Source organism: Marmota marmota, unplaced genomic scaffold (genome assembly GCF_001458135.2).
Source record: "Marmota marmota marmota unplaced genomic scaffold, marMar, whole genome shotgun sequence".
Lineage (NCBI taxonomy): Eukaryota > Metazoa > Chordata > Mammalia > Rodentia > Sciuridae > Marmota > Marmota marmota.
In genome coordinates, this window is record NW_026005980.1 from 318,163 (window position 1) to 335,850 (window position 17,688).

A 17,688-nucleotide genomic window follows, 5' to 3' on the forward strand; every position below is an offset into this window, starting at 1 on the left:
CCAATAAACCCCTCAATGATAAACAGTTTTGCAAGATTATTTTCTGAAATATTTTGTGAGGAAGTAAAGAGCAACTCACTTGGGAACAGTCCAAAATGTGAGCACTTTTTTGCTAGATTACTAACATCAAATTCTAATGAAGCTGTGGCAAAGACCCTTCACAGACTTTAAGAACAGACAGGAGATTTCCTCCTGCTGACATGTTCTCAAGTCAGAGCTGCACCCAACTTGGATCCTCCCGAGGCAAAGAAGGCCCACAAGGTCATTGAACTAGCTGTTCTGTCACAGGGAGAATATATATCATAAATTACCAAATAATACATCTAATAAAACTAATAATTACAAAATCCTAACATGAGCATAGTTTGATTAAATTTAATTTTGAATGAAAATGTTTAATCTTTAATACACCATATTTATCTTAATGCTGATAGATGAGAATTTACTGCCAGAAAGTGATAACTTAATGCTCTCTGATAAAGAATGCAAGTCCAAGGAGAATTCAAGCATCAATTATTTATAAGCAGACTTGCTGCCATGTCCCCATGTGAAGGTAGCAAAACTCCTGTCATGAAGTTGATGCACTCCTGCATCACCTGACCACAATGATCTCATCTGAAAGAGACCAGAAGTATGGCACAACCTGGAACCTCAAGAAACCTTAGTAGAGGTGAGACCACAATGATATCTTAGAGAACATCTGTGAGGACAAGTTCAAGGAATACTGCATTCATGCCATACATTAAGAGTGTCTGAGTGGCAAACCACTCTCCCATGCTAGGTTATGTGAGCAGCAAACCACTTACCCCTTATGCACAGCCCTAAGCATGAGGCTATGTGTTGCAGTCCCTGCTCTTGATCCATTGCCCACTCCTTAGTTGGTCTCTGTAGGGATAGTTGGCCAGAAATTGCATTGGTGGCTGCCTGTAATCTGCTAAGCTACTGCCTGAGTATATATACATGGTAACTGCACAATAAAATGAGACCCCCTTCCTGCTTGGTCTCCAGAGGTCTTGATTAGAGACTTCACAGCCACAGTCTCTTTTACACTTTTCCATGGAACCCCTCACTGGACAAGAAAGAGCCCACACAAACATCAGTACATAGCACTTGTCTTTTTTGAAGGTTTGGAAAAAAAAAACTCTTTGTAATGTGACTTTCCTGACCTCTAATGAATGTCAGTATATTTAGCATTTCCATCACGACATCTTTGATATTTGGATATTTACTCACTTAGTCTTTATACCAGAGAAGGTTATTCCTCCATTAGAATTGACTGGGTGATCTTTTGCTTTTCTTTAAGCATTTATTACGCTGGAGATAATGAAAAGAACTTTCTGCATCCTGCCATTCTCTAAGAATGACAGTTCCTTCATACTCTTTAAAAAAGCATTCAACTTGTCCATGAGTTCCCTTTTTTTTCTTTTAATCTATGCAGAAAGTTTTACTTTTCTTCAGGCTGTTTTTCACATCATACCTAAAAGTCAACTGATGGAGTAATTCTGAGTGAGGAAAAAAAATACTCACCAATAAAGTGATGATAGGTAGGCCTACCTACACCTTCTATAGAGGTTGTAATAACTAACTTGTGGCCTCAGGTTATTGGGAGAAAATAACTTCAGTTTCAACTCACTAAGCTTGTCATATTTTAACCTAAATTCAATCTCCACAGAGAATTTTAGGTCCTCCAAGGCGTCTATTCACCACAGGACTCTCCAAAGTAACCATGGATCCACTAGCTACAACATAAACCAGGGGATCATCCCCAAATTTACCTGGGACCAAACCAAACCAGTAACTGTTCCTCTTCTGCAGGATTCAACACTGTGATCATGAGAGTCATATTCACTAATGAAAAAAAAACTAGTACAATTTTCAACTGCGTTGATCATATGCAACTTTGCTCTGTTTTGATCAACGTATTAATTTAATCACTAATGAAACATTTTCAACTGAATATAATCATGATATACAGTTTTTAAAATATTTCTTTTCTAAATATTTATTTTCTAGTTGTAGGTGGACACAATATCTTTATTTCATTTATATGTGACACTGAGGTTTTAACCCGGTGCCTCACATGTGCTAGATGATCACTCTATCACTGAGGCAAAATCCCAGTCTCTCATAATATACACTTTGATGTCTATGTTTTTGTTCAAAATAGTGTTTTGATTCATCCATGTTTTTCTGTGAATAAGCAGTTTACTTATTTTATTTAATCTATTTATTTATTTTCTTTGCACCAGGGATGAAACCCATGGGCACTTTATCACTGAATCACATCCCTACCCCTTTTATCTCTTTTATTTTGGGACAGAGTCTCTCTAATTTTCTTAGGATGTTTCTAAGTGGCTGAGGCTGGATTTAAATTATGATCCTCCTGCCTCCTCCTCCCAAGCTGCTGGGAACACAGGCATCACTTTCATTATGTCTGAATAATTTGACATTTTATGAATATGTAAAAAAAAGTGCTGAACATTTGGAAACTTTAGTTGTAGGCAAATTTTAAAATGGAAACAAACACAGGTAGGATTGACTAGTTCTTGTGTTCTATTGTATATCTACAATAATATATGATATGATTCAATATGACTAGAAGAAAGTAAATGTGATAAACAATGAGAAATAATAAGTATTTGAGGAGGCAAAATGCTAATTACACCATTCTTATCAATATATGTGTCAAATTACTACATTGTACTACAAAGATATACTTGTGTCAGACGGGAGTGGTGGCTCAGTGGTGGAGCACTTGCCTTGTATGTGTGAGGCACTGTGTGCGATCCTCAGCACCACATAATAAATAAAGGTATAGCAATTATCTACAACTAAATAAAGAAATTAAAAAAGATATATTTATAAACTAAATTTTAAAGTTATGAATAGTTGCACATATATACGTGCAAACATTTTTATTTCCACTGAAAGTAGAAATGCTGAGTATCTTATTTTAAATATTTTAAAACAGTTTTTTTGGTTAAAGTTTACACATCCAAATATTCAGACAATCTAAAAAATTATTTATTTTCATGTAAATATTCAAAATCATGTAACCATCATAATTCAATCTATTACCTGAGGATATACCCTTAACTTTACTATATTGATTGTAATTTTTCATCATGATAAAAAATATTTTAATAAGATCTCTCCTCTTAACAAATATATATGACATATATATGTAAATACCTGCATGGCCAAAACTAAAAATCCAGTAAAGAAGTGTCCAAACTTCCCCAAACCCTGGACCACACATTTTTCAATGATAGCCTTCTTAGTAGATTTTATTTAATATAATTATAATTTTGATAGTAATTATCATGATGATTCTTAATGTGGAACACTTTTTTTTATTTTTTTATTGTGGGTTGTTCAAAACATTACAAATTTCTTGACATATCATATTCGACACTTTGATTCAAGTGGGTTATGAACTCCCACCGTCACCCCATACACAGATTGCAGAATCACATCAGTTACACATCCATTGATTTACAAATTGCCATCCTAGTGTCTGTTGTGCTAATGTGGAACACTTTTTATACAATTTTTTTCATTTCTACACATTTTGGAGTAAATATCTTTTCTGATTTTTTGACCATTTTCAATTGGGTTTTCATTTATTACTTGTTTTTGAGTTAGAACTGTACTTTGGATATTAACTCCTTGTTTGGGAATATCTGGTTTGGTAATATGCTAATATATCTGGTTTGGGAATCTATTCTACCAATCTGCTCCCTTTTCACTCTTGTATTCTTTGCTAAGCATGATCTTTGAGTTTTGACCGAGTCTTGCTTCTCTATTTCTGTATTGTGGCTCATGCTTCTGGTATCTTGTTAAAAAAAAAAAAAAAAAAAAAAAAAACAAATATTGAATGTACCCTAAAGGCCAATGTATTAAATGTCTGGTCTCCCAGTGGTGCAACTGGTTGGTGGTGAGACCATTGGAAGGGTGAAGGTGTAGGTCCTTAGGTCAGTGGGCCTGCCCATTAATTAGAGTGTGTAACCCAACTGTGATCTCTATTTTCTTCCTGGTTTGAGGTGTGAGCATTTTCTTGCACACATGGTCTCACCAGAGTGTGCCACAATTCAGGGCCATCTCCAGAACTGAGCAAGGAAGGCACCATGCTATTCAACACCAAAAACTAAGGTACATGAGTCATGTTTCTTTCTAAATTGGTTTCTTCAGGTATTTTGTGATAGAATGTGCAACTGACTGATGTATGTCATTTCCCAGAAATCATTGTCAATGTCATTGCTATTAAAATATTCAAGTATTGTTGTTTGTACCAGTTTTAGTTTCAGAACTTGCACATAGTTTTTTTCCTTAAAGTTACTGAACTTGCATTTTATTTATATTTGTACATTAATGCTTCAATTACATCAAATCTAGAATTAATGAGTTTGACTATTCTATTTGCATACTTGCATATATCAGGCTTTGATTGAATACACCTCTTTTGATGCCCCCCCCCTCTCTCTCTCTCTCATCCCATTATATTTTACAAATAATCTGTCTTTTTCTTCTTCTCATTGCCCTTCCTATAGTTTGCACAAGTGAGAGAATTTGTATGGTACAAATATTTTCATAACTAATTTTATGTGACACAGTAATATCTAATTCCATAAATTGTTCTGCAAATGAGATGTTTCATTCTTCCTTATCACAAAATATAGGTCCATTGTGTGTATATAACACTTTTTTTCCCTACATTTGTCTTTTGAAATGCAGCTATGTTGATTCCATATATTATTGTGAATAGTACCACAATAAACATGGTTATGAAGGTATCTCATGTGTATATCCCAAAGATACATACCAGGAGTATATATCCATTTATATCTATCTATCTATACCTATACCTATATCTATATCTATATATCTATATATCTATATATCTATATCTATCTATATCTATATCTATATCTATCTATCTATATATATCCTAATGAAAGTTTGAAGTGCATTTACATAATTGAAGATCATGTTAAGCCCTCCTACCACACATACATTTTTTGGGCACCATAACATCCATTTTTACTGCCCCTACCCCACCCCACCCTGTAGCCTAAAAAGTGGTCATGACCCTGGCCTTCTCAGGTAACCCACAGCCCCTCTACTGCCATCTAATGGAGAGCTACCCATATGTGAATAACCCTGTCCTGAGCTCCCAGGATCCCTGGGTCTATTAAGGCCTTGGGCTCATACCCTGGTGCCTACCTCCCACCACTTTTAGCTTCCCTGGCTCACTTCAGGGAAGCTAAAACACACATTGGCACCCACCTGAGCCCAGCCTGGCCCAGAGCACAACCATCCTTGTGCACCTGCCTTTCCCCATCTCCTTCTGACAGCATGAAGGTGGTACACTCTCTATTGCCCAGGGGACAAGGGCCACTAGTGTTGTGCCACCACCAATTATTGCCACCCTTAGCACAGTATGGCCATTCAAAAATTCCTGTTTCATTCATATCACTCCTTTTGTGTGAAGACATATGGAGAGGGGCAGCAAGGAGGAAAAATTCTGCCCCCACATTAGGCCAAGAAAAAGACCGAGCAGACCCTGACACCAAACCAGTTTCTCTTCTAGGAATTCTTGGGCCTGGAACCCTAGAACCTGGGGAAAATTTCAAGACTGAGTGGGGAAGATGGCATCAGCATGGGAATGGCTTGGGCAGGTGAGGGAGAAAGAGCCAATGTTCACTGTATTCAAATAATGGACATTGTAGCTAAGATAAAGATTAGTTTCCAACTATAGGTAGATGCAAACTATTATTGAATTAAATAGTTTTTATTTAAGTTTCTTTACAAAAGTCTTTTTTTTTTCTTTTCTTAAGTCACTTTGTTCTCAGGTTAGAGTATTAACAGCAGATGCTTCCAGTTCATGGGAAATATAATTTTTTTAAACAACAACAAAAAAAGAATTATTTGAATGAATACTAATGCTGTTAAGGGAGGAAAAAAAAGATTTGTTGAGACACATAAGGAAAATTGACAATATTAAAATCATGTTTAGGATAGACTAGAAAGAAATCATAATTAATAAAAGAATAAGTGCAAATCATCCAGAAAGATTTTTAAAAATTTGAAAATGCCTTTCCCCCACAAGCCTGCAGAACCCTCATTGGATTTGGTAGAAAATAGCAGCATAAAATCTTTTAGGTTCTAAGGTGGAGACTAAAGAAAAAGAAAAATGTTGACGGCTTCAGAAGCTCTTTTTCTCCTTATGAGTTTTTTTAAAATTAATATTACTTTTAATTTTGTGGAGAGATACTGAAATACTTCGATGGCCCATGGAAAATTGCCCCACCTCTCCACCTCCTATACCCACACATATTTCTTTCTAGTCTATCCTAAACATGATTTTAATATTGTCAATTTTCCTTATGTGTCTCAACAAATCTTTTTTTTCCTCCCTTAACAGCATTAGTATTCATTCAAATAATTCTTTTTTTGTTGTTGTTTAAAAAAATTATATTTCCCATGAACTGGAAGCATCTGCTGTTAATACTCTAACCTGAGAACAAAGTGACTTAAGAAAAGAAAAAAAAAAGACTTTTGTAAAGAAACTTAAATAAAAACTATTTAATTCAATAATACTTTGCATCTACCTGTAGTTGGAAACTAATCTTTATCTTAGCTACAATGTCNCCCTAGAGGGCTGTTATTTGGTGCGAGCACCGCTGCAGCGCTCTAGCACCTCTGGAGAGCTCGGGAGACAGTCTCTGAGCGTGAGGCGGGCGGAGGCTGCAACCCGCGGCGCAGGCTAGAGGTGAGCCCCGAGGACAGGCGGGGAGGCGGGGTCCGCGCATAGGCGAGGCCCCCACTGGAGAAGCGAGTGGCTGCTGCCCAGACCGGTGCGGGGTCGAGACAGCCTAGGCTCAGGCTCTCCGGAGGGCAGCCCGCTGCGCTGGGCAGGTGACTCCCGAGAACGTTTTGCGGCTTCAGCGTAGGTGAGAGATGGGTGAGGGGAGGCAGGACTCAAGAAGTGCTGGGGGTGTGTGAAGGGGAGTATCAGAGGCAGCCAGCGGGCTGAGCCTCTTGGAGGAGGAGGTGGAGAAGGAGGAGGAGGGGAGCCCCGCCTGGCAGGCGGTCGCCCGTGTCAGCGCCAGGGTCGGGGACTAGGGGCGCCTCACAATGGGGACTGACAGGAAGGAGCTGCAGCGTGCAGGGCAGCGGCGGCTCCAGCAGAGCTGGACAGACCTGGGGTTGGAGCCGGGGCTGGCAGCAGTGGGGGCGGGGAGCAGGGGGCGGGGCCGCGGTGGGGGCGGAGATCCAGGGGCGGGCCGCAGTGAGGGCGGGGAGCCCGGGTCCGGCCTCAGAAGCGCCAAGCTAGCTCCCCCCTGACTTAACTTTCTGGGTGGGCATGTGTGCTGGAGTCACGCTGGAGTCACGCTGGGGCCAGCCAGGGCAGGAGGAGCCCACCCATATTTCAGCTCAAAATTGTATTTATAGAGTTCTTGATGTCTAAAATTTTTTTCTTTGTGTAAAGAACCAATTACTCTCATCTTTTACTGGTTGTAATTAAATTATTCCTTTGTACATGGAATAAAAAAAGAAATTATTAAATTTATTTGAAGACATCCGAATAACATTTGGTTATGCAGTCTGCCTATTTTAATATGACTTGCAAAACTGAAAACTGCAGAGGAATTCTAAGTCAATAGAAAATTCTCTAAACTTTTTTAAGGACATTCATCTCAAAATGTGGTTTTAAAATTAGGCACTTCACCATCTGACACAATAAGAGAAAGATAAGAAACCAAATAAAATACTAGCAAACTCTGACAGAAACTCTCTTTCCAAAATTAGACTTATTAATCTTCACATGAGAAACTCCATTTTCTACAGAGGGCTTACTCTTTAATATACAAGACTCCCTCTCCTCCCCACTAAACTTACTTAGAAAATTACACTGGTTTCTTAGGGCTTCTGCCCAAGTTTCTTCCTTATGAACAACTGACATTTCTGCAAACCTCCTCTAAATATTTGAGAGATAGAAGTGGCTTTTTATTTGGAAAAGTAGTTGTGATTTAGGATTATCAGTGAAACCCCTTGGGGCTTTATTGAATCATGTCAACAGCTGTCAGTAATAATATGTACTTTGCTGGCTACAACATAATGTATTGATATGTATAAAACAATGTTATAAATTGGAAAATAATATGTTTTTTTTTTATAATTTATCAGCATTATTATGCCACAAAATAATGCAGTCTTATGAATAATACAGAGCTCTTTGTGAGCATTATGGTGCTGTAGGTAATAAATTTACCCTGTTCTTTGGCTTGCCAGGAGTGTTGTAAAGCAGAATATATAAGTTCACCTTTGTGATAATAAAAAAATTTAGTATGTCAGTAGGTTCTAGCTAACATTTACTTCTGAGGTCTTAAAGAATAGTGTGCTCTAAATGGTTCTGGGAGTGTTTATACTGGCTCTGATTCTCCTGCATAATGTTTCAGTGAGTGATATGATCAGATAACAAGTGGCACTATTTCTCAAGTATTGATATTGTGATATCTCCTGTAGTTTTATTGCCTGGAGTAGCTGATTTTGTCTTAACTGGATCTGTAGTTCTTTGTGTCTATTTTAATATGATTTTTTTAAAAAGTGGTTTATAAACTTGTGCACCTTTTCTAAGTGATATCACCCTTCTTTCTCAGTTATTTTTGAATGGATCAGGAATCAATAAGTCCTTACTGTTCTTGTTTTATCCTCTTGAAAAAATACAGACACCCTTATAGGAAATGTTTCTCTTGAAACTGAAACAGCCATCAATTCATCACCTCTTCATGTGTTCCAAATGGTAACAAGACATCTGCATTGGTAGCAAATCATAACTGATTATATAAATATAATTTAGAGTAACATGATTACATAAACTTTGTGAGAATAGCCAATCTTTCTGTGTTTATTAATTTCTCCTATAATAACAGTAAGGGTGGTGATTTTTGCATAGGAAGAAAAACTCTGATATTCAATCATTCTTTTGGCTGATAACATACAACTGAATTGTTAACATGTTGTAATTTCCTAACAGGATAACAAAGAAGAAATAAATGTATAAGAATCACTTTATTGAAGGTAATAGCTTTTCTACAAGGGGTGAAACATTTCATTTTGTTCTTATTTTCTTAAAACTGCATAGACTAATTCTGAGAAAGTACTTAAGCACTTTCTTTATTTATATACATTTTTGGATGTTGATGGGCCTTTATTTTGTTCATTTATTTATATGAAGTACTTAGATGGAACCTTGTGCCTCAAACATCCTAAGCAAGTGTTCTACCATTGAGTCACAATCCCAGCTCCAGGCACAAACCCAGGTCTTTCAACTCTTTTTTTGATGTGTAGAATTTCTCACCCATGCCTCTGCTGTCTTGATCTAAGTATCCATACATTTACTTCACATTGATACAGTGATTTGATACACACACACAATACCATTTACTGCAACAAAACAGCATGGTTTATAACTTAAGTCCATTTTAAGCATTCAAGCTAATTAGAGTCATAAAGCTGTAAGAATAGGGCCTTTTAATCCACTGGTATATTAACCTATATAAGAGGGGGGATTTTTATACAAAAAATCCTGAAGTAGTCCTGATGAATATTTGGATTGAAACAGGTGGAAAATAATGCTCTTTTGTGTTGCACTAATATTAATGCAGAGACCATTAGGAGCAGCACACTAGTTGAGCTGAATAAAGATGGCCAGTTTCTAAGAAAATCAGAATTTATATATTACAGGACCTTTTAGATCACATCAAGTTGACTCCTTTGGAAAGCAAATGTGTAAGCCATGCAGCTCACAAGACATGACATGGCTTATCCACATTCCACATGGCTTGTGAGGCCTTTGTTTGGCAGCAGAAGACCCTCAACACTGGCTCCCACAGAAGAAATTGATGCAGTCCAATATCGGGATTAGAAAAGTGTAGTAAACTATGGTTTGAAAGCAATTTTGAAGACAGGTGCCTTCTGTTTGTTTCCAGAAAAAAAAGACAGTAAGGAAAATATGAGTGAAAAGTCCTTTTCCATGAACTCCTCTTTGTTTTGCTTTGTGAGCATACTCTATAGAAGAAAATAGAATTCTGACCGTGAGGGGAAATCTGGAACTCCAGTGATTGTTATAGAAGGATAGGAAATGTTGACACCAAGAGTATGCTATGAAATATTTAGCATAGGATTTCCTACTTCTTTGAGAGAAGGCTCTGTGGTAAACAGAAAATGCTGGTAAAATCTTTTGTTTTGGTTTCATTAAGGCTAGAGTTTTATTTGATGTTTGAGATCCATTGTGCTTTGAAATATAATATTTTTAGCATCCCTGCCATAGGTTTATATTAAAAGCAATTTTAGTACTGTGGTGGGCTAACATACATTGCTTCTTTTTATGGGAAACATTTTCTACTAAAAAAAATTAAAAATTGCCAATACTCTTTAATAGGGAATTTTATACATCATTGAGTGGAGGCTTTCTTAAAATGCTTTTATTCAAACACATCTTTTATTTAAAATATAGAAATGACTGGCTTTGTAAAGCCAGTCATGTAAAAAAATTCAGACACTTTAAAATAAAAGTAAACAGATCACTCACATTATATTTTCTACAAAAATATTTTATGTACCATTATATTTAGAAAAATACAAAAGAATCAAGTTATTTTACATACATATAAACGTTAACCTTAGATAAAACTTATATACATATATACATTTATACATAGTGTTCTAGAGTGCACATGCACACACATTCTAAAATATATAAAATATTTGACACACACATTCTAAAATATATAAAATATTTGATTGACTTGGAGAAAAATTCCAGAAAGTATCTAGTATTGATATTATTTAATAAACTTTCATGGAAAAGTAATTACAAAATCATGTCTAAACTTATGAGAAATAGTTTTATATGTTATCTTTCTCCCAAGAAAATAAGTTTTCAGAGATTTATCAGAGGATAAATAACCTGTCATTCCTCAAAGTCTTATCATGCATTCACTACTTTTCTTATTTCTAGCATGGATTCTCTCTCTAGTACTTAAGACTTCTTTCTTCGTTTGTACATTTAGTTTTTCACTTCTACCTATTTTGATTTACTTTCTTAATCATGCTTTGTATTTTGTTTTTCTCTCTCTCACTCAAAGAATAGATTTAAATGAGAGACTATATTACTTTTTTAACAAATGAATATATTATAGTTGCTTCAAAAGTATTTGCTTTTTTTGCATAATATGTTACAGTTATTCTTGGGTATAACAAACTCCACAATGGAATATATAAAACATTTTCAACATATATAAACATGCTTTTTTATTTTTATTTTTGTTTTTAAATATTTTATTTCCTCTGAATTTGCTCACAGTCTTTTATAAAGTAATTTTTAGATTTTATTCTAATTTGTTATATATGACAGTAGAATGCATTGTAATTCATACTACACATACAGAGTACAATTTTTCATATCTCTTATACACAACATAGAATCACACCATTCATGTCTTCATACATGTACTTAGGGTAAATACATCCATCTCATTTCAACCCTTTCCTATCCCCATGCTCCCTTTCTTCCCCTTCCTCCCCACTGCCTTATCTATAGTTTGTCTATTCCTCCCATGCTTCTCCCTCCTTTCCATTACATACCAGAGAAAACATTTAGCATTTGGTTTTGAGGGATTGGCTTACTTCATTTAGCATAGTATTCTTCAATTCCATCCATTTACCTGCATTTGCAATGATTTCATTTTCTTTAATGATGAGCAATATCCTATATTGTATAAAAATAACATTTGCTTTATCAATTCATATACTGAAGGACATCACAGCATTCTACAAGAATGCAGCTACAACAATGTTTATAGTAGCACAATTCAAAAAATGCTTTTAACTATCAGATTATAAATGCTTTTTCTAAAAATCTGATAAAAAGATATAAAAATTCTACTTTACATGGTTTCTATTGAACATTGTGGATGTTGAAGTTGTTGAATATTTTCTTATATATTTGTCATCAGAAGTACCATTATTTCTTCTAATAAAATGTTTGTAAATTGAAAATATTAAATGGAGAAGCCAATAAAGTAATAGTCTTGCCTCATAATTTATTAGGTGTAAGACTTTGTGAATATTGTAGTATTTTTTAGGTGTAAAACCTTAGCTAGATTTCATTTTAATCTTAGGTTTTCTCACTTAATAACTTTATAAACTATGATATATCACTTCAGTTAAACCCTGGGAATCTCAGGTTGATTATCTGTCAATCATTAATAATTGCTCTCAGATTTTACTGGAAAATTTGAACATGACCAGTATTGTTTTCTTTACTTATATGTTATAAAAAAATTTTTTTCAGAGTTCCCTAAAGTAAAGTAGCCCTTAAAAACAGCAAGTGTTCTCTACAATGTAGATATGTAGTGGTCATAACTTTTGAGATCAGAACTAAATGAAGTTTGGTTTGTATACTCCATCAATTTAAGTTTTATAAACAGAAAATAAGACAATGTTTTTATACCATGAAGAAGATCTCATAGCAAGACAGGTAGACACTGCAGTCACTTATCTCCATGAGTCCCAGTGTCACATCTACTTATCATATCCACTACATTTTCAAAAAAAAAAAAAACCATCTCATTACATCAAAATTGGTATATGAGATGTAACCCCACTAAGAGTCTCACCACGCACAAAAATTTTTGAACACCATACATGGGAGGGAAGAAGCCAGGACCAGATCAAACAGATACTGCTTGCATTAAGATCTGTAACCATCCTGGTGATGTAGCTGAACCCAAAGAAAAATCAAAGCATGAGTATTGCGGTTTAGACATAAGTGTGCAAAAGGCTTAATTGTTCTAAGCCAAGGAAGCAATGTAGACCATAATTGTAACTATGCAGTTATTAATCACAATTTTGAACAGAAGGACAGAAAAACAGGCAGTAGAACAGAATTAAAAAAAAAAGGATAGAGTTTTTAACTCATAATAGAAGACTTGACAATCCTTACCAAAGGGGTGAAGATGTTCCAGAAATTGTCCTTTATGAATATAATTTGTGGAAGGAGTGAGTTTTTTTGTTGTTGTTGTTGTTGTTGTTGTTTCTGGAGAAAATTTGGGCAGAAAGTATAGAATAAGAGAAGGAATAGCAAAAGCACAAAAGTCACAGAAGGAAGCTAGAGTCTAGTAACATGTCCAGTCATAGGACTGGGTATATAGCTCAGTTGGTAGAGTGCTTGCCTCACATGCATAAGGTCCTGGGTTCAATCCCCAATACCACTGGAAAAAAGATGTTCAGTTACAAATTTTTATTGTGTTTCTCAAGATGTCACTTAGAATTATTATTAGTATTACTATTTAAATCAGGAATTGAATCCATAGGTGCTTAACTACTGAGCCAAATCCCAGGAATTTTTTTTTTTTTTTTTGAGACTGAATCTTGCAGAATTTCTGAGACTGGCTTTGAGCTTGCAATTCTCATGCCTTAGCCCCTAGAGCCAACCAAGATTACAGGCATTTGCCACCATATCCAGCTTGGAGTATTTTTTAAACTGATTTTATTTTTATATATCAGGACTTCATCTCTTTTGCTAATGTTTTGAATAGAATCTGTTTCTTATACCACAAATAACTTAAAATCTCACTCTTTATGTAAATATGATATCATTTTGGCATGATTGGAATGACTCTACACTTCTTGAAGTGACTCCCTAAGTATGGTGAAGCATAATGTCAAATCTTTGACATTGTTTCTTAAGAAATTTGGAAAAGAATGTGGCACATTAAGTATATATTTTAATAAAATTAAAAAGCATTGAAAAATATGTCCCAGAGACATGTGCTTCAATCCATTAGGAGTAATGTTTTAGACTGCATAGTTGAGAAAATAAATGTTGTTTAGAACCCCACATCTCAGTGATTTATATAATCAATGTTTATTTTCCAATCTAAAAGGTCTAAAGTGAAAAAGATCTAATGGTCAGGCAGGTCTCCTGGGTGGCTTACACCTGCGATAGTTCTCAGAACTCTGGGGTTCCTGCATTTCATGGGCTTTAGAGTCATTTTCCCTCTACAATTTGTTAGTATCACAAGAGAACTTGTCCCCATCAAAAATACCCCCAGTTAGTTTCCCAGGCCTTAGAAACCTTCACTTCATGGTGGTGTGCTGTGGGAGAGGCATGCACCTTCAGAGTCAGTTTTAGCCTTCAGTAAACTTGTTTGTGCTACTTGCCATCTTGAAGGCTTTTTTTCCAATCATAAATTATACTCGGAAAGTTATTTTGTGTATGGAGAAAAACTTGAATTTATATTTAACTTGCCTCTTGGCTGACTCATGTCTCTTAACCAGTGATGAATTTCTATTAATAATTTAATATGAATAATAAATGACAAAGCATATTTCATAAAATAAAATTATAGGAAGAATAGAATGAGTCATTATGCCTTAATTAAGATTGCCAAATGAGAAAGAAAATTAATTTATTTTAAATATTTTTCATTTAAAGTATTGGACTTAAAATATTATAGAAAACTGGGTAATTTTAAAACTAAGTTTCTTTATCTTAATACATATGATTGAAACTTTATTAACTTAAAGACTATCTTTTTTCAAACCTAAGCCCAATGAATCATACCTCACCAGGTGCAAAACTCAAAAATTAACACAGATAATTTGTATATTTAAAAAAAGATTAAAAAAAATTTAAAATAGGTGGCTATTAAAAACCTGGAAGATAATATTGAAAAGATTCTTCAGAGAAAAAACAGAAGATAGGACCAGGAGAATAAATTTCCCTAACATAATTCTAAAATGAGAGAAATGAGATATGGAAAAGGGGAAATAAAACATGAAAAAGTAAAATTTCCTACTGCTGAGTGGGAATGTGTATCTTCAAAGAGTTTACAGTCTTCCACAAAGGAAAAAGTGATCATGAATAAAGGTGCCAAACCCACAGTTGTCCCTGAGTTACTGCCAGTCTCCCTGTCTAAAGACACAGGAGAAGTTCTTTCAAGTTTTTTGAGATAAGATTTCACGCTAAACTTCGAAGCCAGTCAACCTTTCTTTAAACTAGGAACTAAACATAAAGACTATGGAGTCTACACAGACTTCATATCCTGTGATATTACTGTGTATGTGTTTTGAACAATTTCATCATTAATTTTTTTAAATGACTGTATTCTGTAATGGAATCCTTTGTAAATTACCTGATAAACATTGAAAAAAGAAAAAGTTATCTACCATAGCTAAAATATCAATTAGGACATAGTGAAAGGCATTAAAATTAGCTAATCTAGTTAACCAGAAGTAAAAGTATCCCAGAAATGAATGTAAATGTGCTAGTTTATTTTACTTCTGGATTCTTACCATGTATCCATTAAAATATAAGATTTGAAGAAAAATATTTTCTAATACAGTGTATACTAGTCTGTCCTTTGCATTGGCTAAGGGAGGTCAGACCTCATAGACCACCTCCACTCCACCTTGAGATAGCCCTACATGCTGTGTGGTCCTGCACTGGCTTTGGCCTTGTTTTTTAGTTCTTACTGTTCTATGGCACTTTTTGTTCTGACATTATTCAAATAGTAGTCTTCAGAGCCTCATTCTCGGTGGTTCTACACATTCTATATTATGAGCAACAAGCACAGGGTGATCATTAATTATTGAGGAAATACTAAGGCAAATTACTACTAAAAATAGATAAAGAGAGCTAGCCATTTTCTTTAACTGTTTTAAGACCTAAATATAATTACACAAAAACTTGTTCTTCATTGTTTTTGTTTTTGGTGTCACAGTGGAAAGTCGTGAGAGAGACACATGGGCAGACACAGGAGATGTATAAAATTTTCTGAGGTTAAATCTTGCTGTGCACACCCATTTCTCAAGTCTTTGCTTGGAATTCTTATTTCTTTTCTTTAATATATTAAATCATTAAGATTTGGTAAATTAGAATGCTTATTGGTTTTGACTTTATATCAAAATTGAGTCTAGATATTTTCTTGTCAAGAATTCATTTATTTAATGATCCTCAGGTTTTTGAGGCTTACTTAATATTCTTATCATCTTTCTCTTATGCTTGCATAACTCGATACAGAATTGCTGTACTCTTTCATATGTATTTCTTTTTTTTTAAAGAAAGAGGAGAGAGAGAGAGAGAGAGAGAGAGAGAGAGAGAGAGAGAGATTTTTTTTAATATTTATTTTTCAGTTCTCGGCAGACACAACATCTTTGTTTGTATGTGGTGCTGAGGATCGAACCCGGGCCGCACGCATGGCAGGCGAGCGCGCTACCGCTTGAGCCACATCCCCAGCCCTCATATGTATTTCTTAAGGGTAAAAACTTCAGAGTATTTGTTCGGGTATCAAAACTATTTCAATTTAAACTCACGGTAAAACAACTCTAAATACTCCTTTCTATGTTTTTACATTTTCAAATTGAGGTTTTCTTCAGAGCATATTTTACTGAGTATTTGTGTTTCACAAAACAGACTCAGAAATTTCAGTCACTAAAAGCCATTTATTTACTGAGATATGTACAATTTGGATTTTTAATTTTGTGCAGCTACAATAATATTTATGATGCTTTCATGAACAAAAGTATATAACAAAAATAGATATATTTCACTATGCCTTAATAAAAATGGACATGTGCATGTATCATTATTTAAATGTTTATTTACACCTCTGAGTATATTTTACCAATATTATTATAAAATAAATCATATAAGATTTATTAATTTATGTTTATTTGTTTATACCATATTTGGTTATTATGTTATTATTATGTACATATTGCTGGTTAATACATTCTTAAAAAGAAAATGCTATGTAATAACTGTAGCAATGGTACATTAATTTTAAAGAGCTTTTTTTACCTACTCTTTTAATACATATTTTCTTTTATCTTCCTAAAACCTTCTAGAATGTGTAAATTTATAAATATATACATTGAAGAAAAAGAGATCCTATGGCAATAAGTAATATATCAAAGTGACAAAACCTGATAAATTCAGTGGTAGAATTAACACTGTTTTCCTGAATTGCAAGTCAATGATGTCTCTAATGCAGATAGTAAACAAAACATTAAAATAACTAAATAACTGTAATTGAAATGATTCAGCAAATGATTTGGAATGCCCATTTATGTCCTCAATTTTAATCAACCATATATTATATTTATTTCATAATATCTAGGTTAATTTATTCCCTCATGATCATTATCTCTTCTTTGAGAAATGACCTCTAATAAAGATCCTCATTTGGCCTCAGAATGTGTGTACAATAAGGAAAAAAAAAATAAACCTCAAGTGTTCTCCCTGTTACATTTATAATATATTTTTCACATATCCTCAAGGCTTTTCACATACTGGTCAGTCACACACAGCAAGCAATATGAAAGTTCATGAAGTTTTGCAGTATAACATTGTTATCCTTACAAGCTATTTCATTTTTTTTAAGAGAGAGAGAATTTTTTTTTAATTTTTTATTGTTGGCTGTTCAAAACATTACATAGTTCATGATATATCATATTTCACACTTTGATTCAAGTGGGTTATGAGCTCCCATTTTTACCCCATATACAGATTGCAGAATCACATCAGTTACACATCCATTGATTTACATATTGCCATACTAGTGTCTGTTGTGTTCTGCTGCCTTTCCTATCCTCTACTATCCCCCCTCCCCTCCC

General features: G+C 34.6%; 1 long non-coding RNA gene across 1 annotated transcript in view; it reads left to right on the plus strand.

The window, feature by feature from the left end:
- The first annotated feature begins 6,651 nt into the window (after positions 1-6,651).
- Positions 6,652-17,688, plus strand: part of LOC125614696 — a 78,141-nt gene continuing 67,104 nt past the window's right edge. The window contains exon 1 of the long non-coding RNA XR_007345264.1: positions 6,652-6,772. This is a non-coding gene — a long non-coding RNA (uncharacterized LOC125614696). The remainder of the gene's footprint in view (positions 6,773-17,688) is intronic.